Source organism: Macaca fascicularis, chromosome 5 (genome assembly GCF_037993035.2).
Source record: "Macaca fascicularis isolate 582-1 chromosome 5, T2T-MFA8v1.1".
In the NCBI taxonomy this organism is placed as follows: domain Eukaryota; kingdom Metazoa; phylum Chordata; class Mammalia; order Primates; family Cercopithecidae; genus Macaca; species Macaca fascicularis.
The window spans coordinates 128753382-128778771 of NC_088379.1; the positions used below are offsets into that span (position 1 = coordinate 128753382).

Sequence of the window (25390 nt, forward strand, 5' to 3'; positions counted from 1 at the left end):
AATCTCTTCCCATAAATCAGACCTCAGCGAGTAGAATTAAAGGTAACACTTGAGGAGTTAGGGATCATCATGGCGATGGGAAGAAGGACTAGAATGCAGCTCTACACAGAGCAGCACATGGAGGCTTGCATTGTGAATTTTAGGTCCAGATTGACTGCAAGAACAAACCACCAATCCTGAGAGGACCCACAGACCCTCTGAAGGAAGCAGACTACTCCTGCAGGACCTGGGAGACACCCTGAATACTGTGAGTGCCCCACCTGTGGAAGCGGGAAAGGGAGACCATCCTCTCCTGAACACACACCCTCACTAGAGAAACTGAAATTCTGTTTGTGGGAGAAGTTTCCAATTTTACCTACAGTTGGGTCAATTTAGAGAACCAAGTGAAATACAGGGATAGAAGAAGCTGCAGAAAGGCCCTGGGAGCTCACTGGGTCCCCTAACATGCCATTCCTGCCTGGCACCACAGGGATCCATCAGGAGGGTGGCCAAAGGAGGAGGGGTTAAAACTAGACAGGGAGAAGGACTTCTCTAACTGAACTTTGAAACAATTTGAACAGGCAACAAGCCTGCTGTTCAGAACTCAGGGGAGGGCTGAAATTCAGTGTGAAGACTCCACAGGTGGGGGAAGTACCAAGACCTTTCTTTTGCAGCTGGGAGGCAGGTAGCCTGCAGCAAGTTTTCAAGCCCGTCTGGCCCTCTGCCTGGAAACAGACTTGGGGCTGTTGGGAAGGACTTGGTGGGAGTGAGACCAGCCCTTCCCTTTGTGTGGGAGCTGTCTGAGGCCTGTGACTGCCGGCTTTCCCCGAATTCCCTGACAACCTGCATGACTCAACAGAGGCAGCCATAATCCCCCTAGGTACACAACTCCAGTGACCTGACCTGGGAATCTCACTGCCATCCCCCACAGCAGCCGTAGCAAGACTTGCCCAAGGAGAGTCTGAGCCTAGCCACACCTAGCTCTGCCCCCACCCGATCGATGGTCCTTCCCTACCCACCCTGGAAGCAGAAGACAAAGGGCATATAATCTTGGCAACTCTAGGGCCCCGCCCACTGCCGGTTCCTCTCCACACTACTACAGCTGATGCTTTCTGGAGAGCACGACCTTCCGGCAGGAGGCCAACCAGCATAAAAATAGAGCATTAAATCACCAAAGCTGAGAACCCTCACAGAGTCCGTTGCACCCTGCTGCCATCTCCACTGGAACAGGCACTGGTATCCATAGATACCAGTGAGTCTGGTATCTTACTGAGAGACCCATAGACTGTTCACATCGCAGGACTCTGTGCAGACAACTCCCAGTACTAGCCCAGAGCCAGGCAGACTCACTGGGTGGATAGACCCAGAGGAGAGACAACAATCACTGCAGTTTGGCTCACAGGAAGCCACATCCTTAGGAAAAGACGGAGGGTACTACATCAAGGGAACACCATGTGGGACAAAAGAATCTGAACCACAGCCCTCAGCCCTAGACCTTCCCTCTGACAGAGGCTACCCAAATGAGAAGGAACCGGAAAACCAATGCTGGTAATATGATAAACAAGGCTTTTTAACACTCCCCCAAAATCACAGTAGTTTACCGGCAGTGGATCCAAACCAAGGAAAAATCTCTGATTTATTTACCTGAAAAAGAAGTCAGGAGGTTAGTTATTAAGCTAATCAGGGAGGCAGCAGAGAAAGGCAAAGCCCAGTGCAAGGAAATCCAAAAAATGATACAAGAAGCAAAGGGAGAAATATTCAAGGAAATAGATAGCTTAAAGAAAAAAACAAAAAATTCAGGGGCCAGGCACGGTGGCTCACACCTGTAATCCCAGCACTTTGGGAGGCTGAGGCAGGTGGATCACAAGGTCAGGAGATTGAGACCATCCTGGCTAACATGGTGAAACCCTGTCTACTAAAAATACAAAAAATCACCCGGGTGTGGTGGCAGGTGCCTGTAGTCCCAGCTACTTGGGAGGATGAGGCAGGAGAATGGCGTGAACCTGGGAGGTGGAGCTTACTGTGAACAGAGATCATGTCACTGCACTGCAATCCAGCCTGGGCGACAGTGAGACTCCATCTAAAAAAAAAAAAAAAAAAAATTAAAAATTCAGGAAACTTTGGACACACTTTAATAAATGCAAAATGCTCTGAAAAGTCTCAGCAATAGAATTGAACAAGTAGAGGAAAGAAATTCAGAGCTCAAAGACAAGGCCTCCAAATTAACCCAATGCAACAGAGACAAATAAAAAGGAATAAGAAAGTATGAACAAAGGTTCCAAGATGTCTGGGATTATGTTAAACAACCAAACCTAAGAATAATTGGTGTTCCTGAGGAAGAAGAGAAATCTAAAAGCTTGTAAAACATACTTGGGGAAATAATAGGGGGAAACTTCCCTGGCTTTGCTAGAGACCTAGACATGCAAATACAAGGAGCACAAAGAACACATGGTAAATTCATCGCAAAAAGATCATCACCTAGGCACATCGTCATCAGGTTATCCAAAGTTAAGATGAAGGAAAGAATTTTAAGATCTGTGAGACAAAAGCACCAGGTAACCTATAAAGGAAAACCTATCAGATTAACAGTGGGTTTCTCAGCTGAATCCCTACAAGCCAGAAAGGATTGGGGCCCTATCTTCAGCCTCCTCAAACAAAACAATAATCAGCCAAGAATTTTGTATCCAGTGAATATAAGCATCATATATGAAGGAAAGATACAGTCTTTTTCAGACAAACAAACGCTGAGAGAATTTGCTATTACCAAGCCACTACTACAAGAACTGATAAAAGGAGCTCTAAATTTTGAAACAAATCCTGGAAACACATCAAAACAGAACCCCTTTAAAGCAAAAATCGCACAGGACCTATAAAACAAAAATACATTTTAAAAAGCAAAAGCAAAAAACAAAAAAACCCAAAGCACACAGGCAACAAAGAGCATGATGAATGCAATGGTATCTCACATTTCAATACTAACATTGAATGTAAATGGCCTAAATGCTCCCCTTAAAAGACACAGAACTGCAGAATGGATAAGAACTCACCAACCAAGTATCTGCTGCCTTCAGGAGACTCGCCTAACACGTAAGGACTCACATAAACTAAAAGTTAAGGGGTAGAAAAAGGCATTTCCTGCAAATGGGCACCAAAAAATGAGCAGGGGTAGCTATTCTTATTCAGACAAAACAAACTTTAAAGCAACAGCAGTTAAAAGAGACAAAGAGAGACATTATAAAATGGTAAAAGGCCTGTTCAATAGGAAAATATCACAATCCAAACATATAATGCACCTAACACTGAAGCTCCCAAATTAATAAAACAATTACTAATAGACCCAAGAAATGAGATAGACAGCAACACAATAATAGTGGGGGACTTGAATACTCTACTGACAGCACTAGACAGGTCATCAAGACAGAAAGTCAACAAAGAAGCAATGGATTTAAACTATACCTCAGAATGAATGGATTTAACAGATGTATACAGAACATTTTTTTTTTTTTTTTTTTTTTTTTTTTTTTTTTTGAGATGGAGTCTAGCTCAAATGCCCAGGCTGGAGTGCAGTGGCACACTTTCAGCTCACTGCCACCTCCATCTCCTGGGTTCAAGTGATTCTCCTGCCTCAGCCTCCTGAGTAGATGGGACTACAGGCACCCGCCACCATGCCCAGCTAATTTTTGTATTTTTAGTAGAGACAGGGTTTCACTGTGTTGGCCAGGCTGGTCTCAAACTCCTGATCTCATGATCCACCTGCCTCGGCTTCCCAACGTGCTGGGATTACAAGCATGAGCCACCTCACCCGGCTATATACAGAAAATTTTATCCAAAAACCACAGAATACACATTCTATTCAAAAGCACATGGAACTTTCTGCAAGATAGACCACATGATAGGCCATAAAACAAGCCTCAATAAATTTAAGAAAATTTAAATTATATCAAGCACTCTCTCAGACCACAGTGGAATAAAACTGGAAATCAGCACCAAATGGAATCTTCAAAACCATGCAAATACATGGAAACTATATAACCTGCTCTTGAATGAGCATTTGGTCAAAAACAAAATAACGTTGGAAATTAAATCATTTTTCAACTGAATGACAATAATGACACAACCTACCAAAACCTCTGGGATACAGCAAAGGCAATGCTAAGGGAAAAGTCCATACCTCTAAATGCCCACATCAAAAGGACTGAAAGAGCACAAACTGACCTTCTAAGGTCACACCTCAAGGAACTAGAGAAAGAAGAACAAACCCAAACCCATCAGAAAAAAAGGAAATAACAAAAATCAGAGCAGAACTAAATGAAATTGAAACATAAAAAACAATAAAAATGATAAATGAAACAAAAGCCCGGTTCTTTGAAAAGATAAATAAAATTGATAGACCATTAGCAAGGTTAACCAAGAAAAGAAGAGAGAAAATCCAAATAACTTCGGTAAGAAACAAAACAGGAAATATTGGAACTGATACCACAGAAATACAAAAGATGATTCCAGGCTACTATGAACACTTTTACGCACACAAACTAGAAAACCTAGAAGAGATGGATCAATTCTTGGAAAAATACAACCCTCCTAGCTTAAATTAGAAAGAATTAGATATCCTGAACAGACCAGTAACAAGCAGTGAGATTGAAATGCTAATTAAAAAATTACCAACAAAAAAAGTCCAGGATCAGATGGATTCACAGCAGAATTCTACCAGATAGCCAAAGAATTGGTACCAAAACTTTTAACACTATTCCATAAGACAGAGAAAGAAGGAATCCTCCCTAATTAATTCTATGAAGCCAGTATCACCTTAATACCTAAACCAGGAAAGGACATAACCGAAAAAGAAAACTACAGATCAATATACTTGATGAAAGTAGATGCTAAAATCCTTAACAAAATACTAGCTAACTGAATCTAACAACATATCAAAAAGATAATCCACCACGATCAAGTGGGTTTCATACCAGGGAAGCAGGGATGGTTTAAAAGATGCAAGTCAATAAATGTGATACATCACATAAACAGAATTAAAAACAAAAATCACATGATCGGAATGTTGGCAAGATGACCGAAAAGGAAAAGCTCCAGTCTGCAGCTCCCAGCGAGACCAATGCAGAAGGCAGGTGATTTCTGCATTTCCAACTGAGGTCCCTGGTTCATCACGTTGGGACTGGTTAGACAGTGGGTGCAGCCCATGGAGAGCAGGTAGAAGCAGGATAGGGCATTGCCTCACCCAGGAAGTGCAAGGGGGTGGGGAACTCCCTCCCCTAGCCAAGGGAAGCCATGAGGGACTGTGCTGTGAGGGACTGTGCTATCTGGCCCAGATACTATGCTTTTCCCACAGTTTTCACAACCCGCAGACCAGGAGATTCCCTTGGGTGCCTACACCACAAGGGCCCTGGGTTTCAAGCACAAAACTGGGTGGCTGTTTGGGCAGACACTGAGGTAGCTGCAGGCATTATTTTTCTTACCCTAGTGGCACCTGGAACCCCAGCGAGACAAAACTGCTCACTCCTCTGGAAAGGGGGCTGAAGCCAGGGAGCCAAGTGGTCTAACTTAGTGGATCCCACTACCATGGAACCCAGCAAGCTAAGATCCACTGGCTTGAAATTCTTGTTGCCAGCACAGCAGTCTGAAGTCAACCTGGGATGCTCCAGCTTGGTGGGGGGAGGGGCATCTGCCACTACTGAGGCTTGAGTAGGCGTTTTCCCCTCACAACGTAAACAAAGCTGCGTGGGAAGTTCGAACTGGGCAGAACCCACTATGGTGTGGCAAAGTCACTGTAGCCAGTCTGCCTTCCTACATTCGTCCTCTCTGGGCAGCCATCCCTGAAAGAAAGGCAGCACCCCTAGTCAGGGGCTTATAGATAAAACTCCCATCTCCTTGGAACAGAGTGCCTGGGGGAAGTGGCGGCTGTGGGTGCAACTTCAGCAGACTTAAATGTTCCTGCCTGCTGGCTTGGAAGAGAGCAGTAGATGTCCCAGCAGAGCACTTGAGAGACGCGTCCCAGCAGGGATTGACAAATGACAAACACCACATAAAGGAGAGCTCCAGCTGGCATCTGGCCAGTGCCCCTGTGGGACAAAGTTTCCAGAGGAAGGAACAGGCAGCAATCTTTGCTGTTCTGCAGCCTCTGCTGGTGATACCCAGGCAAAGAGGGTCTGGAGTGGACTTTCAGCAAACTCCAGCAGACCTGCAGAAGAGGGGCCTGACTGTTAGAAGGAAAACCAAGAAAAAGAAAGTAATAACATCAACATCAACAAAAAGGACTCCCATGCAAAAATCCCATCCAAAGGTCATCAGCATCAAAGATCAAAGGTACATAAATCTATGAAGATGAGGAAAACCCAGTGCAAAAAGACTGAAAATTCCCAAAACCAGAATGCCTCTTCTCCTCCAAAGGATCACATTCCTCACCAGCAAGGGAACAAAACTGGATGGAGAATGAGTGTGATGAACTGACAGAAGTAGGCTTCAGAAGGTGGGTAATAACAAACTCCTCTGAGCTAGAAGAGCATGTTCTAACCCAGTGCGAGGAAGGTAAGAACCTTGATGAAAGGTTACAGGAACTGCTGACTAGAATAACTAGTTTAGAGAAGAACATAAATGACCTGATAGAGCTGAAAAACACATCATGAGAACTTCTTGAAGCATACACAAATATCAGTAGCCAAACTGACCAAGTGGACGAAAGGATATGAGAGATTGAAGATGAACTTAATGAAATAAAGGGTGAAGACAAGATTAGAGAAAACAAAATGAAAAGGAACAAACAAAGCCTCCAAGAAATATGGGACTATGTGAAAAGACCAAACATACGTTTGATTGGTGTAACTGAAAGTGATGGGGAGAATGGAACCAAGTTGGAAAACACACTTCAGTATATTATCCAGGAGAACTTCCCTAACCTAGCAAGATAGGCCAACATTCAAATTCAGGAAATACAGAGAACACCACTAAGATACTCCACAAGAAGTGCAACACCAAGACACAGAATTGTTAGATTCACAAAGGTTGAAATGAAGGAAAAAATGTTAAGGGCAGCCACAGAGAAACGTCAGGTTACCCACAAAGGGAAGCCCATCAGACTGACAGCAGATCTCTCTGCAGAGAGTTGGGGCCAATATTCAACATTCTTAAAGAAAAGCATTTTCAACTCATAATTTCATATCCAGCCTAGTTAAGCTTCATAAGTGAAGGAGAAATAAAACCCTTTACAGACAGGCAAATGCTGAGAGATTCTGTCACCACCAGGCCTGCCTTATAAGAGCTCCTGAAGGAAGCACTAAATATGGAAGGGAAAACTGGTACCAACCACTGCAATAACACACCAATATCTAAAGACCGTCGACACTTTGAAGAAACTACATCAACTTACGGGCAAAATAACCAGCTAGCATCATAATGACGGGATCAAATTCACACATAACAATATTAACCTTAAATGTAAAGGGGCTAAATGCTCCAATTAAAAGACACAGGGCAAATTGGATAAAGAGTCAAGACCCATCAGTGTGCTGTATTCAGGAGACCCATCTCACGTGCAAAGACACACATAGGCTCAAAATAAAGGGATGGAGGAATATTTACCAAAGCAAATGGATAGGAAAAAAAAAAAAAAAAAAAAAAAAAAACCAAAAAACCCAGGTGTTACAATCCTAGACTCTGATAAAACAGACTTTAAACCAACAAAGATCAGAAAAGATAAGGGTATTACATAATGGTAAAGGGATCAATGCAACAAGAAGAGCTAACTATCCTAAATCTATATGCACTCAAAGAGGAGCACCCAGATTCATAAAGCAAGTTCTTGGAGACCTATAAAGAGACCTAGACTCCCACACAATAATAGCAGGTTACTTTAACACCCCACTGTCAGTGTTAGATCAATGAGACAGAAAATTAACAAGGTTATTCAGGACTTGAACTCAGCTCTGGACCAAGCAGACCCTAATAGACATTTACAAAAGTCTCCACCACAAATCAACAGAATATACATTCTTCTCAGCATCACATAGCAGTTATTCTAAAAATTCATCACATAATTGGAAGTAAAACACTCCTCAGCAAATGCAAAAGAATGGAAATCATGACAAACACTCTCTTAGATCACAGTGCAATCAATTAGAACTCAGGATTTAGAAACTCACTCAAAACTGCACAACTACATGGAAACTGAACAACCTGCTCCTGAATGACTACTGGGTAAATAATGAAATTAAGGCAGAAATAACTAAGTTCTTTGAAACCAATGAGAACAAAGACACATCTCAAAATCTCTGGTACACAGCTAAAGCAGTGTTTAGAGGTACATTTATAGCACTACATGCCCACATGAGAAAGCAGGAAAGATCTAAAATCAACACCCTAACATCAAAATTAAAAGAACTAGAGAAGCAAGAGCAAACAAATTCAAAAGCTAGCAGAAGACAAGAAATGACGAGGATCAGAGCAGAACTAAAGGAGATAGAGACATGAAAAACCCTTCAAAAAAATCAATGAATCCAGGAGACAGTTTTTTGAAAAGATTAACAAAATAGATAGACAACTACTCAGACTAATAGAAAAGCGAGAAGAATCTAATAGACACAATAAAAAATGATAAAGGGGAAATTGCCACTAATCCCACAGAAATACAAACTACCATCAGAGAATACTATAAATACCTCTATGCAAATAAACTAGAAAATCTAGAAGAAATGGATAAATTCCTGGTACACATACACGCTCCCAAGACTAAACCAGGAAGAAGCTGAATCTCTGAATAGACCAATAACAGGTTCTGAAATTGAGGCAGTAATTAATAGCCTACTAACCAAAAAAAGCCCAGGACCACAAGTATTCACAGGCTAATTCTACCAGAGGTGCAAAGAGGAGCTGGTACCATTCCTTCTGAAACGATTCCAAACAACAGAAAAAGAGGGACTCCTCCCTAACTCATTTTATGAGGCCAGCATCATCCTGATACCAAGACCTGTCAGACACACAACAACAAAAAAAAAAAAAAAAGAAAGAAAAAGAAAAATTCAGACCAATATCCCTGATGAACATCAATGTGAAAATGCTCAATAAAATACTGGCAAACCAAATCCAGCAGCACATCAAAGAGCTTATCCACCACAATCAAGTCAGCTTCATCCCTGGATGCAATCCTGGTTCAACATACACAAATCAATAGATGTAATCCATCATATAAACAGAACCAATGACAAAAATCACAGGAGTATCTCAATAGATGCAGAAAAGGCCTTTGATAAAATTCAACAACCTTAACGCTAAAAACACTCAAGAAACTAGGTGCTGATGGAACATATCTCAAAATAATAAGAGCTATTTATGACAAACCCTCAGCCAATATCATACTGAATGAGCAAAATCTGGAAGCATTCCCTTTGAAAACCAGCACAAGACAAGGATGCCCTCTCTCACCACTCCTATTCAACATGGTATTGGAAGTTCTGGCCAGGGCAATCAGGCAAGTGAAAGAAATCAAGGGTATTTGAATAGGAAGAGAGGAAGTCAAATTATCTCTGTTTGCAGATATGATTGTATATTTAGAAAACCCCATCATCTCATCCCAAAAACTCCTTGAGCTGATAAGCAACTTCAGCAAATTTCAGGATACAAAATCAATGAGCAAAAATCACAAGCATTTCTATACACCAATAATAGACAAACAGAAAACCAAATCATAAGTGAACTCCCATTCATAATTGCTGCAAAGAGAAGAAAATACTTAGGAATACAACTTACAAGACATGTGAAGGACCTCTTCAAGGAGAACTACAAAACACTGCTCAAGGAAATCAGAGAGGACACAAACAAATGTAAAAACATTCCATGCTCATGGATAGGAGAATCAATATCGTGAAAATGGCCATACTGCCCAAAGTTATTAAGAGATTCAATTCTATTCCCATCAAGTTACCGTTGACTGTCTTCACAGCATTAGAAAAAACTGCTTTAAATTTCATATGGAACCAAAAAAGAGCCTGTATAGCCAAGACAATCCTAAGCAAAAAGAACAAAGCTGGAGGCATCACACTACCTGACTTCAAACTGTACTACAAGACTACAGTACCCAAAACAGCATGGTACTTGTACCAAAGCAGATATATAGACCAATGGAACAGAGCAGAGGCCTCAGAAATAACACCACACGTCTACAATCTGATCTTTGAACAAACCTGATAAAAACAAGCTATGGGGAAGGATTCCCTATTTAATAAATGGTGTTGGGAAAACTGGCTAGCCACATGCAGAAAACTGAAACCGGACTCCTTCCTTACACCTTATACAAAAATTAACACAAGATGGATTAAAGACTTAAACCTAAGACCCCCCCAAACCATAAAAACCCTAGCAGAAAACCTAGGCAAAACCATTCAGGACATAGGCATGGGCAAAGACTTCATGACTAAAACACCAAAGCAAGTACAAGAAGGTCCAAAATTGACAAATGGGTTCTAATTAAACTAAAGAGATTCTGCACAGCAAAAGAAACTATCATCAGAGTGAATTGGCAATGTACAGAATGGGAGAAAATTTTTGCAATCTATCCATCTGACAAATGGCTAATATCCAGAATCTACAAGGATCTTAAATTTAGAGGAAAAAACAAACAACTCAATCAAAAAGCGGGTAAAGGATATGAACAGACACTTTTCAAAAGAAGACATTTATGCAGCTAAGAAGCACATGAAAAAGAAGCTCATCATCACTGGTCATTAGAGAAATGCAAATCAAAACCACAATGAGATACCATTTCACACCAGTTAGAATGGCAATTGTTAAAAAGTCAGGAAAAAACAGATGCTGGAGATGTTGTGGAGAAATAGGAACACTTTTACACTGTTGGTGGGAGTATAAATTAGTTCAACCATTGTTGAAAGAGTGTGGCAATTCCTCAAGGATCTAGAACCAGAAATACCATTTGACCCAGCAATCCCATTACTGGGTATACATCCAAAGGATTATAAATAATTTTACTATAAAGACACATGCACACATATCTTTATTGCAGCATTATTCGCAATAGCAAGGTTTGGAACCAACCAATCCACAAGCCCATTGATGTTAGACTGGATAAAGAAAATGAGGCACATATACACTGTGGAATACTATGCAGCCATAAAAGAGGATGAGTTCATGTCCTTTGCAGGGACATTGATGATGCTGGAAATCATCATTCTCCGCAAACTAACAGAGGAACAGAAAACCAAACACTGCATGTTCTCACTCATAAATGGGAGTTGAACAATGAGTACCCATGGACACAGGGAGGGGAACATTACACACTGGGGCCTGTTGGGGGTTGGGGGCAAGGGGAGGGATAGCATTAGGAGAAATAGCTAATGTAGATGACAGGTTGATGGGTGCAGCAAACAATCATGGCACATGTATACCTATGTAACAAACCTGCATGTTCTGCACATGTATCCCAGAAGTTAAAATGTGATTAAAAACAATCAAACTAAAGGAAACAGAACAAAAACAAACCAACAGTAAGAATAACAAAAATGACATGATCATCTCAATAGATATAGAAAAAACATTAGATAAAATTCAACTTCCCTTTATGATTAAAACTCTCAGCAAAATTGGCATACAGGTGACATTCCTTAATGTAACAAAAGCCATCTATGACAAACTCACAGCCAGCATAATATGTAATGGGGAAAAACTGAAAGCATTCCCTCTGAGAACTGGAACAAGACAGATGCCCACTCTCACTACTCCTCTTCAACATAGCACTGGAAGTCCTAGCCAGAACAATCAGACAAGAGAAAGAAATAAAAGGCGTACAAATCAGTAAAGAGGAAGTCAAAGTGTCACTGTTTGCTGACGATATGATTGTTTATCTTGAAAATCTTAAAGACTTCTCCAGAAAGCTCCTAGAAGTGATAAAATAATTCAGCAAAGTTTTCTGATACAGATTAATGTACACATATCAGTAGGTCTTCTGTGCACCAATAGCAACCAAGCTGAGAATGAAATCAAGAACTCAACCCCTTTTACAATAGCTGCAAAAACCAACCAACCAACCAACCAACCAACCAACCAACCAACCAACCAAACAAACAAACAGACACACTAACTAACTAACTAACTAACTAACTTAGAAATATACCTAACCAAGGAATTGAAAGACGTCTACAAGGAAAACTACAACACACTGCTGTAAGAAAGATGACACAAACAAATGGAAACACATTCCATGCTCATGAATGGGTAGAGTCAATATTGTGAAAATGACCATACTGGCAAAAACTATCTACAAATTCAATGCAATCTCCATCAAAAGACCACCACCATTCTTCACAAAATTAGAAAAAACAATTCTGAGATTCATATGGAACCAAAAAAGAGCCCGTATAGCCAAAGCAAGACTAAACAAAAAGAGCAAATCTGGCAGTATCACACTACCTGATTTCAGACTGTACTATAAAGCCATAGTCACCAAAACCGTATGGTACTGGTATAAAAATAGCACATAGACCAATGGAACAGAACAGAGAACCCAGAAATAAGCCCAAATACCTACAGCCAGCTGATTTTCGACAAAGCAAATGAAAACATAAAGTGGGGAAAGGGCACCCTTTTCAACAAATGGTGCGGGGACAATTGGCAAGCCACATGTAGAAGAATGAAACTGAATCCTCATCTCTTATACGAAAATCAACTCAAGATGGATTAAAGACTTAAACCTAAGACCTGAAACTATAAAAGTTCTAGAAGATAACATTGGAAAAACTCTCCTAGACATTGGCTTAGGCAAGGATTTCGTGACCAGGAACCCAAAAGCAAATGCAATAAAAACAAAGATAAATATCTGGGTCCTAATTAAACTAAAGTGCTTTTGCACGGCTGAAGGAACAGTCAGCGGAGTAAACAGACAACCCGCAGGGTGGGAGAAAATCTTCACAATCTATACATCTGACAAGGGACTATATTCAGAATCTACAAATAATTCAAACAAATCAGTAAGAAAAAACAAACAACCCTATCAAAAAGTGGGCTAAGGACATGAATAGACAGTTCTCAAAAGAAGATATACAAATAGTCAACAAACATATGAAAAACTACTCAACATCACTAATGAACAGGGAAATGCAAATGAAAACCACAATGAGATACCATGTTACTCCTGCAAGAATGGCCATTATCAAAAAATCAAAAAAACAGTAGATGTTGGCATGGATTTGGTAATCAGGGAACACTTCTACATTGCTGGTACAGCCAGCAGTGTACTGTACACTAGTACAGCCACTATGGAAAAGAGTATGAAGATTCCTTAAAAAACTAAAAGTAGAACTACCATTTGATAGTTGCATTAAATCAGCATTTGATCCAGCAATCCCACTACTGGGTATCTATGCAGAAGAAAAGAAGTCATTATGTGAAAAAGATACTTGCACATGCATGTTTAGAGAGGCACAATTCACAACTGCAAAAACGTGGAACTAACCTGAATGCCCATCAATCAATGAGTGGATAAAGAAACTGCGGTGTATATATACGATGGAATACTACGCAACCATACAAAGGAATGAATTAACAGCATTTTCCGTGACCTGGTTGAGATTGGAGACAATTATTCTAAGTGAAGTAACTCAGGAATGGAAAACCAAACATCGTATGTTCTCACTGACATGTGGGAGCTAAGCTATAAGAATGCAAAGGCATAAGAATGATACAATGGACTTAGGGTACTTGGGTGGAAGAGTGGGATGAGGACGAGGGATAAAAGACTACAAATATGGTGCAGTGTATACAGCTTGGGTGATGGGTGCACCAAAATCTCACAAATCACTACTAAAGAACTTACTCATGTAACCAAATATCACCTGTACTCCAATAACTTATAGAAAAATAAAAGTAAATAAATAAATAAAATTACATTAAAAAAGGTAATGCTTGAATATTTACTTTTTAAGTATCTTGTTTTTAAAAATAGACTTCATTTTTCAGAGCAGTTTTAGATTCACAGCAAAATTGGACAGAGGTATAGAGATTTCCCATATCTCCCTCCCCTCACATTTATACAGCCTTCCCCACTATCAAAATCCTGCACCAGAGTGGTACATTTGTTAATTAATGAATTTACATTGACACACTGTACACATTATTGTATTAGGGTAATTGCGTCTCCATAGAATGAGTTAGGAAGTTCTTGCTCTGCTTCTATTTTCTGAAAGACATTGTAGAAAATTGATATAATTTCTTCCTTAAATGTTTGGTAGAATTCACCTGTGAATCTATCATGCCCAAGTGATTTCTGTTTTGAAGGCTATTAATTACTGATTCAGTTTCTTTAACGTAGTGCTGTTTAAATTATGTATTTCTCCTTGTGTGACCTGTGGTAGATTGTGTTTTTTAAGGAATTGGTTCATTTCATCTAGGTTACAAAATTTGTGAGCAAAGAGTTGTTTAAAATATTCCTTTATTTTCTTTTTAATGTTCATGAGATCTGTAATGATGTCCCTCTTTTGTTTCTCATGTTAGTAACTTGTGTCTTCTCTCTGTTTTTCTTAGCCTGTCTAGAGGCTCATTAATTTATTGCTGTTTTCAAATAGCTAGCTCTTGGTTTCATTTATTTCTCTATTTCCTTTTGTAAGTTTCCTTGATTTATGCTTTAATTTCTTGTTTCGTTTTTTTGTGCTTACTTGTGATTTAATATGCTCTTCCCTGCCCCCAACCCCCCTGTTTCCTAAGGTAGAAGTTTAGATGATCAATTTTAGATCTTTCTTTTTTCTAATACATGCATTCAGTGCTATAAATTTTCTCTAAGAACTGCTTTCACTGTATCCCACAAATTTTGTTGTGTTTTCATTTTTATTCAGTTCAAAATATTTTTAAAATTTTCTTGAGATTTCTTTTTGCTCTCTGTGTTATTTAGAAATGTGTTGTTTAATCTCCAACTGTTTTGAGATTTTCCAGTTATCTTTCTATTGAATGTTTATTTTAGTCTAAGATAAAATCATCTTGAATTCTTTTCTCTACTTTTCCAATGTATCTTTGTGTGGGGAGCAGGATGTTGTCATAAATTTTCTCAACCAACTTCTGGATGAATCAATTTGAATTGCTAATGGATAACATTTACTTAATAAGCTTCAATCACCTTATTTTCTTCTGCCTCAAACAGCTCTACCTTATTATGCTCAGTGTAACTTTTTTATAAGGAGGGAGATTTCCTTTTTAAAATATATATATTTTTTATTTTAGATTCAGGGGGTACATGTGCAGATTTATTACATGGGTATATTGTGTGATGCTTAGGTTTGGGCTTCTAATGATCCTCTCACCCAAATAGTGAACATAAAACCTGATAGGTACTTTTTCAACCCCTGTTTCCACCACTCTTCCATTATGGAGTCCTCAGTGTCTATTGTTCCCATCTTTGTGTGTGGATGTACCCAAAGGTTAGCTCCCACTTATAAGTGAAAACATGGGGTATTTCATTAGCTGTTTCTGCATTAATTCATTTATGATAATGGCCTCCAGCTGCATCCAAGTTTCTGCAAAAAACATGATTCTGTTCTTCTTTGTGGTTGTGTAGTATTCCATGGTGTATAGGTACCATATTTTCTTTATCCAGTTCACTATTGATGGGAACCGAGGTTGATTCCTTGTCTTTGCTATTTTGAATAGTTGTGTAAGGAACATACAACTGCATGTGTCTTTTTGATAGAACAATTTATTTTCCTTTGAGTATATACACAGAAATGGGATTGCTGGGTCAAATGGTAATTCTATTTTTAATTCTTTGAGAAAACTCCAACCTGCTTTCCACCAGGGCTGAACTAATTTGCATTCCCACCAACAGTGTATAAGCATTCCCTCTCTGCAACTTCACCAACATCTGTGATTTTTTGACTTTTTTATAATAGCCATTCTGACTGGTGTGAGATGGTGTTCATGGTGGGTTTGATTTGCATTTATTTATCTGATGATTAATGATGATGAGCATTTTTTCATATATTTGTTAGCCTCTTGTATGTCTTCTTTTGAGAAGTGTCTACTTTTTAATAGTGTTATTTGTTTTTTTCTTGTTGATTTAAGTTTCTTATAGATCCTGGATATTAAACCTTTATCAGATGCATAATTTGCAAATATTTTCTCCCATTCTGTAGGTTGTCTCTTTACTCTGTTGATGGTTTCTTTTGCTGTGCAGAAGCTCTTTAGTTTAATTAAGTCCCATTTGTCTATTTTTTTCTTTTGTTGCATTTGCTTTTGGAGTCTTCATCATAAATTCTTTGCCTAGGACAATGTCTAAAAGAGTATTTCCTAGCTTTTCTTCTAGGATTATTATAGTTGAAGGTCTTAGATTTAAGTCTTTAATCCATCCTGACTTAATTTTTGTATATGGTAACAGATCAGAGTCCAGTTTCATTCTTCTGCATATGGTTAGCCAGTTTTTACAGCACAATTTATTGAATAGAATATCCTTTCCGCATTGTAATTTTTGTTGACTTTGCTAAAGAGGAGTTGATTGTAGGTGTGTGGCTTTATTTTTGGGTTCTGCATTCTGTTTTATTGGTCTATCTGTCTATTTTTGTACCATTACCATGCTGTTTTCATTACTGTAGCCTTATAGCATAGTTTGAAATTGGGTAATGTGATGTTACTGGCTTTTTTCTTTTTACTTAAGATTGCCTTGGCTATTTGGGCTCTTTTTTGGTTCCATATGAATTTTAGAATAGTTTTTTCTAAATCTGTGAAAAGTGACATTGGTAATTGATGGGAATAGTATTTAATCTGTAGATTGGTTTGGGCAGTATGGACATTTTAATGATATTGGTTCTTCCAACCCATGAGCATAAAATAGTTTTCCATTTGTTTGTGTCATCTACATATCTCATTTTTTCTTTAAGTATTTTATTTTTTGTGGCTATTGTAAGTGAAATTGCATTCTTGATTTGGTTCTCAGGTTTGGTGTACAGAAATGCTGCTGATTGGCCAGGCGCAGTGGCTCACGCCTGAAATTCCAGCACTTTGGGAGGCCGAGGCAGGCAGAACACGAGGTCAGGAGATCAAGACCTTCCTGGCCAACATGGTGAAAGCCTGTCTTTACTAAAAATACAAAAATTAGCTGGGCGTGGTGGCATGTGACTATAGTCCCAGCTACTTGGGAGGTTGAGACAGGAGAATTGATTGAGCTTGGGAGGAGGAGGCTGCAGTGAGCCAGGATTGCACCACTGCACTCCAGCCTTGGAGACAGAGCAAGAATCCATCTCAAAAAAAAAAAAAAAAAAAAAAAAAAAAAAAAAAAAAAGAAATGCTGCTGATTTTTGTACATTTATTTTGTATCCTGAGACTTTGTTGAAGTTGTGTATCAGGTCTACAAGTCTTTTGGCAGAATATTTAGGGGTTTCTAGGTCTAGAATCATATTGTCAGTGAATATGGATAACTTGACTTCCTCTTATTTGGCTGCCTTTTAGTTCTTTCTGTCATCTGATTGCTCTGGCTAGGACTTCTAGTACTATATTGAGTAGTGGTGACAGTGCACATCCTCGTCTTGTTTCAGTTCTCAAGGGGAATGCTTCCAGCATGTACCCATTCATTGTGATGTTAGTGGTGAATTTGTCACAGATGGCTCTTATTGCTTTGAGGTATGTTCATTCAATCCCTACTTTGTTAAGGGTTTTTATCATGAATGGTTGTTGGATTTTGTGCAAAGCTTTTTCTTCATCTATCGAGATGATCATTTGGTTTTTGTTTTTAATTCTCTTTGTGTGATGAATCACGTTTCTCAATCTGTGTCTGTTGAACCATCACTGCATCCCAGGAATAAAGCCCACTTGATCATGGAGAACTAACTTTTTGATATGCTGCTGGATTCAGTTTGCTAGTATTTTATTGGGCATTTTTGCTTCTATGTTCATCAGGGATATTGGCCTGCAGTTTTCTTTTTTTGTTGTACACCCTTGCCAGATTTGGTATCAGGATGACACTGGTTTTGTAGAATGAGTTAGGGAAGGGTCCTTTCTTCTTAATTTTTTGGAATAGTTTCAGTAGGATTGGTACCAGCTCTTTGTACATCTGGGAGAATTTGGCTGTGAATCCATCTGGTCCAGAGCTTTTTTGTGGTTGGTAGTTTTTTTTCTTTTTATTACTGATTCATTTTCATTACTTGTTATTGGTATGTTCAATATTTCTGTTTCATCCTGGTTCAATCTTGAGAGGTTGTGTTTTTCCAGGAACTTATCCATTTCCTCTAGATTTTCTAGTTTGTGGGCATAGAGGTGTTCATAGTAGTTTATAAGGATCTTTTGTATTTCTGTGGGATCACTTGTAACGTCACCCTTGTTATTTCTGATTGTGTTATTTAGATCTCTCTTTTTTTCTTGGTTATTCTAGCTATCAGTCTATCAACCTTGATAATACTTTAAAGAACCAATTTTTCATTGATCCTTTGTATGTTTTTTGGGGGATCTCAATTTCTTTTAACTGTGCTGTGATTTTATATATTTTTCTTCTTCTAGCTTTAGATTTAGTTTGTTCTTGTTCTTCTACTTCTGTTAGGTTCATGGTTAGGTTGTTTTATGTCTTCTTTATGAAGGCATTTAGCAGTATAAACTTTCCTCTTAATACAGATTTTCCCACATCCCAGAGATTTTGGTGTGCTGTGTCTCTATTTTCATTTGTTTCAAAAAGTTTTTTGATTTCTGCCTTAATTTTGTTTTTTACACAAAAGTCATTTAGGGGCAAGTTGTTTAATTTCCATGTATTTATGTGGTTTTGAGAGTTCCTCTTAGTATTGATTTCTATTTTTATTCCACTGTGGCCTGAGAAGCTACTTGGTATAAATTTGATATTTTTGAATTTATTGAGCAGTGTAAATGCTCCACTTAAAAGACATAGAGTGGCAAATTGAGCAACAAAAAAAAAGACTCATCCTTCTACTGTCCTCAAGAGATTCATCTTACATTTAATGATGCCCAAAGGCTCAAAGTAAAGGGATGGAGAAAGATCTATCATGCAAATGGCAAACTTTTAAAACCTGCAACAGTAAAAAAAGGACACAGTAGGGCATTACATAATGATAAGGGGTTCAATTATACAAGAAGAGTTAACTATTCTAAATATATACATGTCCAACATTGGTAAAGCAATTGGTAAAGCAAATTATTGCTGAAGGGGGTGCAGAATTGTTATGAGATTTGATTTATGTCCAAGCATGTGGTCAATCTTAGAGGAGGTTCTGTGTGCAGAAAAATTATTGAAACAAATGAAAATAGATACACAATATACCAAAACCTCTGGGATGCAGCAAAAGTAACATTAAGAGGAAAGTTTATCCTGCTAAATGCCTTTATGAAGAAGACATAAAACAACCTAGTGTTTTACCTAGCAGAAGTACATTGGTAAAGCAATTACTCCTAGACCTAAGAAAAGACTTTGACATCCACAGAGTAATAGAGGAGATGTCAACACCCCACTGACAGCAGTAGACAGATTATCAAGGCGGAAAACCAAAGAAGAAATTATGAACTCAAATTGTAAACTCTGCTGATTGGGCCAAATAGACATCTACAGAGTACTCCAACCAACAACCACAGAATATGCATTCTTCTCATCTGCATGCAGGACATTCTCTAAGATTAATGACATGCTCGGACATAAATCGAGTCTCAATATACCTTAATGGAAATTCTGCAGCCCCTTCTCCAAGCGAGAAACCTAGAGGCCCTCCTAAATTTTTCTCAGTCCCTCAGCTGCACATATGTAACTGGTAACCAAACTTATCAATTAAGGCTGGGCATTTGGCTCAAGCCTGTAATCCCAGCTTTGGGAGGCCAAGTCAGGAGGATTGCTTGAAGCCAGGTGTTCAAGACCAGCCTGGGCAACATATAAGATCCTGTCTCTACCAAAAAAATTAAAAAACATTAGCTGGGTGTGGTGGCATGTGTCTGTTGTCCCAGATACTTAGGAGGCTGAAGTGGGAGTACCCCTTGAGTCCATGAGGTTGAGGTTACAGTGAGCCATAATTGTGCCACTGAACTCCAGCCTAAGTAGTAGAGCAAGATCCTGACCCAAACCAAACCAGAAACAAAAACTTATCAATTATACATTTGAAGTAGTTCTCTGTGTCTTTCTCTCAATCCCAATTTTCACTAAGCTCAAATCTTCTTCACCTCTTACCTGAACTATTAGTCTCCTCGTTCATTTTCCTGCTTTTAGCTTTATTTCTCTCATTACGTACATATGTAATTATTTATTTATTTATTTAATTTATTGAGACAGAGTCTTGTCCTGTCACCCAGGCTGGAGTGCAATGGTATGATCATGGCTCAGTGTAGCCCCCTTGTCCTGGGCTCAGGTGATCCTCCACCTCAGCCTCCCAAGTAACTGGGACTACAGGTGCATGCCACCACACCTGGCTAATTTTTTTGTATTTTTTGTAGAGATGGTGTTTTGCCATGTTGCCCAGGTTGGTCTTGACCTCCTGGCCTCAAGCGATCTACCCGCCTTGGCCTCCCAAAGTGCTGGGATTACAGGCATGAGCCACCATGCTTGGCCCATAATACAGTGCCGATTATATTATCAGAACATTAATTATAACATTAGTGTAACAGTAGCTCTTTACATATATAGCATATATATCATATATGTCAAACATAAATATATATATATTCTGTTTAACAGTCATTAGTAATGCAAAAGACAGGCAAACACAAATGTTGGCAAGGATGTGGAGAAAAGAGAACCCTCTTTCACTCTTGATGGGAATGTAAATTAGTACAACCACTATGGAGAACAGTTTGGAGTTTCCTTGAAAAATTAAAAATAGAACTACCATATGATCCCACAATCCCAAAGAAAGGAAATCAGTATATCAAAGAGGTATTTGCATGCCCATGTTTATTGCAGCACTATTCACAGTAAACAAGATTTAGATGCAACCTCATTGTCCATCAGCAGATGAATAGATAAAGAAAACGTGGAATATACACAATGGAGTACTATTTAGCCATAAAAAAGAATGAGATCCTGTCATGTGCAGCAATATGGATGGAACTAGAGGTCATTATGGTATGTGAAATACACCAGGCACAGAAAGACAAACTTCACATATTTTCATTTATCTGTGGGAGATAAAACCTAAAACAATCGAATTCTTGGAGATAGAGAGTAGAATGATAGTTATCAATGGTTGGGAAGGGTCATAGATAAGGGGGAAGTGGTGATGGTTAATACATACAAAAATATAGTTAGAATGAGTAAGATCTAGTATTTAATAACACAACTGGGTTACTACTGTCAACAGTAACTTACTGTACATTAAAAATAACAATTGGATTGTTTGTAACAAAAAGAAAAAATAAATGATTGAGGTGATGGATTAAGAAAAAAGTTCTAAGTAGCTTCAAGTTCTTCCTAATGCCTATAGGACAGGTGCAGACCCCTTAACAGAGCATACTTCACCCTTTTAATCTTCTACTTTAAACTCTGATTCTTGCTTTCATTCCCAGATAGTTGGTTACCATCCTGTAGGCAAAGAGTGAGCATACTTCTGCATGCTCCTCAAGGTCTCCTTGCTATGAAGTCTTCCTAGAATGTTCCTTTCCTTCCCTTTATCAATTTACTTGCCCCTCTCTTGTTTGTCTGCAACTCCATACTTACAAATCTTTCAGTGTTTCTCATATTTTGTTTCAGGTAGCTGTTTATATGCATGATCTCCTGCTGTGAGCTCCTTAAAGGTAATAACTATGTTTTATTCATCTTTGTTTCCTTAGCTAAGAGTCTTGCAGGTAATAGGTACTCAGCAAATGTTTGTTAAATGAACATTGAATGTGGAAAAGCCATATACTAATATGGCGAAGGCATCATTGTGGCTTCATTAAACCTGAACCATGCAGACCAAAGGAGTTTTGTGTGAGGGAGAGTGGCCAGGATTAGTGGAGATTCTTGAGATTGGAATGGAAATAAGCTAAAGAGGAGTTCCAGTCTCACCCAGGTCCCTGGAGACAGTTGATGCCTTAAGATGAGTAAGGTTTAAAACTCGATTCTTATGAATCTTTGTTTTATTTCTCAGGGATTTCCCCCAAGCTATAAACATTGAGATTTTGTTAGGCAGATCCTTATTCCAAAAAAAATACCTACTTGTGTTTTAATTGTTTGGAATTGGGGTCCCTCTTTACTTTATTTCAGTAATTTTTGTGCTTTTTGATGCTTTCATTTAGCTGAATCTCAAAACATCAATAAAATCTTTTCTTGCCAAGGTCAACAGCTCCCCCAAGAATCTTGTGAGCGCTACTCTCTTCCTGACATTCCCATTCCCTCTGCCTTTTCCCCACTCTATTCTAGCACTTCAGTAGCATTTTCCTGTGATAGAGCTATGTAGGCTGGCATGGGCCTCCTCTAGACTGAGTTACCAGAGGGCAGGCAGGTATCAATTTCATAAAGTTCTCTGCTGCAGGGCCTAATAAAGTGATTTGCATAATAGAAACATTTAGAAAGTGTTTGGTGAATAAATAATTTAATAATGACAATGACCTAATTAAGGCAGTGCAGAGGGAAACATAATGATCTCAGGAGTAATTCATAGATATTCTTGCTTGAAAAAGTTTAAGTAGGTTGTTTGGTTTAATTGCTATATCATCTAAAACCTCAATTTCCTATAGCAACTAGTACCGGATTGAGAGGACATTTTGTGCTGTTCAGCAATGTGAGGGAAGCTGCCGCTGGAAAGGGGAAAGGAACCAGTGTTTGGAGGGAGGCCATGGAACAAGATAGAAAATCCTCAAAGGGAGCTAACTGTCTACTTGCACTCCTGGAAAGAGTCGGGGAATGGAGGGAGGGCAAGGCTACTGTCGCAAAGCCACTCAGAGCCAGCCACAGTGTTTGTGTAGGGAGGGTAATTTCTGATAAAAATAGAGGAAAACTTTATTTTTTTTTGTAAACGTTAAGCACTTTAAAAGCAACTGTGGGAAGTTTTAATCATAGGGTGGCTCTTTCTTTCTGAAAGAAGAAAGAGGCATTTCAGTTTTAAATTCAGTGGGTTGAAATGATTGTGTCATTTCAGCTAGAGAGGAGCACGTCAGCAAGTGGAAATGTTTTATCGTGGAAAGTATGACTTGAAGATGTCACATTTAAAATTTTAAAAAAGTAAATAATTTCTGTAGTTGGCTTTCTTCCTCCACAAGAACATTTAGAACTTTGCTGCATTTAGAAAGAAAAAGTACAAATTTCAGGCAACATATTCACCATTGACATAGAAATAGAAGTCTTACTAAATGGGCTGGGTTTCTTAATATGGTTAAGATATGCAGAAAATAGAACAAAGATCGCCCCTTAGCAGATAAACTCTGCTAGAGGTATTGTGGAAGATTAGCCTGTGAGTTTATTTAAGTATTTATGCTTGATTATGGGAGTTAGTAGATAAAATGAGATGCTGACTAAATTGTAAGGCCCTTGGTTTCCAACTCCCTGCCTTACTTATCACTAAAACATCCTCTGTAGTTCATTGACCTGTTAGACATTTGATACGAATTTGCTGAATCAATGAATTTTAGGATGTTTGGAATGTAAGTCTGCATTAATCATTTAAAGATGTCATCAGCCACCAGTAAGTATTAATAATGATGATAAAGGCACTGTTTTTAAAAAGATTAATATAGAAATTAGAGGTATAAAATGATGACTTTATGGATTGTCTTCTTGAAGCTGGCATTATTATATGTTTGAACTAACCTGTAGTTTATGGAATACGACAATTTTCAGGACAGTGTCTTTCTACAGAGCCATCAAACCCAATAGTCAGATTAACTGCCCGAATATGAAGAAACATTGAGAATCATGAAGCTCTCGAGGTTATTAGTTATGACTAAAAAACATTGAATGAAGAAACTACCGGTGAGAGTAATTAGTTGCTCTCTTTATTTAGCCAATTGAAAGATACAGCTAATTAGAAATGCATTTTGCTGACAAGAGACATTTTCTAAAGTGATTTTTTTCACTTCCACTGTTAGAACTTTAGGCAAATCCCTTTCTTTTGTAGCCAGGCCTTGCATGCATGGCAATTTTTTTTCCTTAGGAGAATATGTGTATGCATATCAAGTAAGGCATATTGTCCACAGTTTCTTTCTAGATGTGTGACATTGTTTTTTCCCTACAGAATTTTCATTTATAATCCAAGATTCTTCGTTAGTAGTAACAAATTACTTTGCCTCATAATGGTCTATACTTGGAGCATGCTGGAAAAAGAGTACAGATGTTAATTTTTTTATCACAGACATTCTTAAGATAATTAAACTAGTTTTTTTGTTGTTGTTGGTGGTGTTTTTTTGTTTGTTTGTTTTGGGACAGAGTCTCATTCTCTCATCCAGGCTGGAGTGCAGTGGCGCAATCTCAGTTTACGGCAACCTCCGCCTCCCAGGTTCAAGCAATTCTCCTGTCTCAGTGTCCCAAGTAGCTGGGATTACAGGTACCTGCCACCATGCCCAACTACTTTTTGTATTTTTAGTAGAGATGGGGTTTCACCATGTTGGCCAGGCTGGTCTTGAACTCCTGACCTCAAGTGATCCGCCTGCCTCGGCCTCCCAAAGTGCTGGGATTACAGGAGTGAGCCACCACCCCCAGCCTAGTCTCTTCTTTTTTCATGACATTTCTGTTCAAGGAAGTCTGTTTTTGTTTTTGTTGGGGTTTTGTTTGTTTGATTTTTGCTCATATTGCCTCACTAAATGCATTGTTAAAACCTGGAGTTATTCTCTTTACTAGGGCAATCTCTTCCCACTTAGGGGATTTGGATTCTGACGGCCTGGATTCCAGTTCCAGTCCTGCCATTTACTACCTGCGTGGCCTCAGTTTAGCATCTCTACTGCTCAAACCCTCTAAGTTTAAGTTTTCTCACTTGTAACATGGGGAAAATAACAGTTAGGTTGTTGAGAATTAAATGAGATGCACTGAAGGCCCTTAGCTGCCCATAGTAGCACATAGTAAGCTTTCTATGATTATTGTTATCGCTGTAGTTGTTTATGTCTCTGCTCCTTTGTCCAGCCTTCCTTCTTCCTATTTTTTTTCCCCTCAGATCAACTCTCTGAGGGGAATTGGAGGAGTTCTATTTTCCAGGTGCTTCCTAATACCCACTGGATAACATCCAAGCTCCTGAACATGGTACACATACTCCCTAAGATCTGCGCTCTTGCAACCTCGTCTTCTCACTTTAAAATTTGTACCCTGGTGATACTGTCTTTCAGTGCCTAGCACATCACATCTTGCTTTGAATTTATGTGTCTGTGCTTCTTGTGTAATGTTTGTCTGCCCATTTTTACCTTGCAGACTCCAAGTCTCCAATCCATTCTTCCAAGCTCAGGACAGAGCTTGTCTCCTCTGGGAAGCCTTCCATGAGGCTTTTCCCTTCTTACTACTGAGCCAAGTACCCTCCTTTCCTTTGGATTCAACTGC

General features: G+C 38.9%; 1 long non-coding RNA gene across 10 annotated transcripts in view; it reads left to right on the forward strand.

Annotated features, from left to right (window-relative positions):
* The window catches only part of LOC107129819 (uncharacterized), a 499418-nt gene that overhangs the window by 162344 nt on the left and 311684 nt on the right, over nt 1-25390 (forward strand). For 8 of the 10 annotated variants that reach the window (XR_012435061.1, XR_012435063.1, XR_012435059.1 and 5 more), the window contains exon 3: nt 21641-21684. This is a non-coding gene — a long non-coding RNA (uncharacterized lncRNA). Of the gene's footprint in view, nt 1-143; nt 248-21640; nt 21685-25390 lie in introns of all 10 variants that reach the window. The other 2 variants (XR_012435064.1, XR_010586982.2) reach the window with 1 other exon arrangement.